Here is a 2,501-nt window from a genome sequence, read left to right on the forward strand (position 1 = left end):
ACAACAGCTCTGGGCTTCTCTCGGTCCGCCGTAGCTTGTGGTTGCCGTGGAGACCAGAGCGCAGGCGCAGTGGGGAGGGGGGAGCCGGGCAGGAGCGGGGCGAGGCTAACACCTGGCGGGCGGGCTCGGCGCAGCGTCACCGAGCCGTGAAGCCAGGTGACACCCCCGCCCCCACCCCCCCTGCAGCCCTCGCGCGCGCACCCGCTGCGGTGGGGCCGCGTCGCCTCCGTGGCTACCTGGACAGACTGGTGTGTTGGTGCAGCCCAGCTTCTCCTCCAAAACCACTGCTCCAGGGGCTCCTCACTCCTTCTCTCCCTCTCCAGAGACCGTGCCAGTCTTACCACGATCGCATGAAATTATATTGGAAGCTCAAAGTTATCGTCTCTTTTGAAAAAATCTATTGTGCACTGGGGGAAAAAGGCCTACCAGGAAGCCACCTTCTGATTTACTTTATATTGCTCACTATAACTGCACAGAGAATGAGTGAGTACCAGGTCTTCAAGTTGAAGGCTTTGGAGGCAAGCAGTTGTAAGAAAGCAATCTGAAATGGCTTATGGCCTTTTGGCTCAGATCGAGCACTTGTCTGCTGCCCAGACAGAGATAGATTTGAATTCAGGTGTGTGCTGGAGGAGGCACCCAGCACCATACCTAGACTCCTGACAGCCCTGGGTGAACCGTTAGTATCGGGCCCCTCTTTCCCAGAGATAATGATAATAATAAATCAGACAACGGGGAAAAAAAATTACCATTTTTGGGCCCCCTTTCTGTCCAGCCAGCCACCCAGTTCACCCATGCCTGGGTGCACCCCTGTCCAATGTGCTGTGGTGCGGATAGGACGCCCTACCAGACTCCTGTAATTAGCTTCCCGCTGACCAGCTTCCAGCGGGACGATCTTTGCTACATGCCTACTTTATGGAAACGGTGGCTTCTCCTGTGGCCATTGGTCAAGGACAAGTGAGACTCAGTGGCATCCAAACCCCAAGACTCTGGGCTTGGGCCTGTATATAGGATACTCACCAATGGATTTGGGAGTATCTGAAGCCCTGGGCTGAAAAGGCTTGGGTGGAAGATACTTGATGGTTGCAGCATTCCCTCTAAGCTGTGTGTCATGCGCAGCCATGCAGGTGTGCCTGATAGCACAGCATGAGCAAGCCTGCGCGGCCACACACGCCACACAGCTTAGAGGGAACGCTGGCCGGTTGTAGCACCACATATGGTGTTTGAATGATTTTGAGTGTTGCTCCATCGAGAGGATTCAGAACTGGGTTTGGCTAAATTGACCTGGAAGACAAACAAAAATTTCACCACCCACCCACTTGAAAGTCGATTAAGACTCCATGAGTGACTTGAGTTTGCATATGCTGCATCAATTAACTGCCTCAAAAATTATTGTAAATTAAGCGCTTTTAATATCCATTGTATATTGTACAAAGGTTGAAATTATCATACAAATATGATAGTTGTCATATACCTGGATATGCTTTAGACTGCTGCAGGGATGGACAAATGAGGGAAAAGAAACTGAGAGCAAACCCACCCTGTGGTCACAAGAAGAGGAGGGGCTGCTCAAACGCTGGGTTTTTTTACCTCCTCCATGATGAAAACCTTGTCAGCTTCTCCACCTGCTACTTTTCGAGCACCCCTACATGGGCACATTAATGCACAGCAGCTTATTTTACTGCACATTAGAGCATCATGGCAAAAACCATGTGAATATGCTAAGGTGCAGTAAAATTAAGATACTGAAAATTAAGTGCCACTAAAAAAAGCATGCTCTTTCACTAATGTGCATTAGGGCAGCCTAATGCACTTTTAGTTAGTACCTCACATTAGCGGTACTAAATTTAATGCACAGTACAAAAAGCATGTTAATGAAAGTGTAGATGTACCATCCCTGTCTGAAATCTGCTGTCATTTCCTTGCACAGGCAAGGGGCAGGGGTGAAGAAGAGCCCTGCCCGCCTTCTGCAATACCCCAAAGAAACATTTGGAAGCAACATTAAAGCCTCAACCCTAAACCCTAACACTACACTTCTGGTAAGACAGCTCATATCTGAGAAAACAGATCAATACTTAATTAAAAGGGAAATAAAATTACCACTAGTAATTTTTATCACTGACATTTGGTAATACTATCTATCCGTATCGTCCTTGGTTGGCATCTTTTTCCTCTTTCCTTTTGCTCTTCTTTGAGGTCTTGTGTTGGCCAAACAAAGATGTTTCACAACAAATCAACAGGGGAAACAAACAGGGCAAGAAGTTTGCGAGCAGTTCACCGGTTAATTTCCTGCCCGCCCCCCCACACACACACTTAAGGGGAGAGCCTTTCATCTTGGTGTGAGGAAGTAGGGAAAAAGGAATCCTTTGAGGCCAAGGAGCAGTAAACAAGCCGGCTTTCAGGCGAGTTTGCTAGGAAAGGTGTGCTTGGAAGAAGGGCAGTAAGAGAAGAAGCAGATAAAGAAACCCAGGGAAATGGCTGGAGACATTGCAATGCCAGAGCTA

This window comes from Alligator mississippiensis, chromosome 4 (genome assembly GCF_030867095.1).
Source record: "Alligator mississippiensis isolate rAllMis1 chromosome 4, rAllMis1, whole genome shotgun sequence".
Taxonomy (NCBI): Eukaryota; Metazoa; Chordata; order Crocodylia; family Alligatoridae; genus Alligator; species Alligator mississippiensis.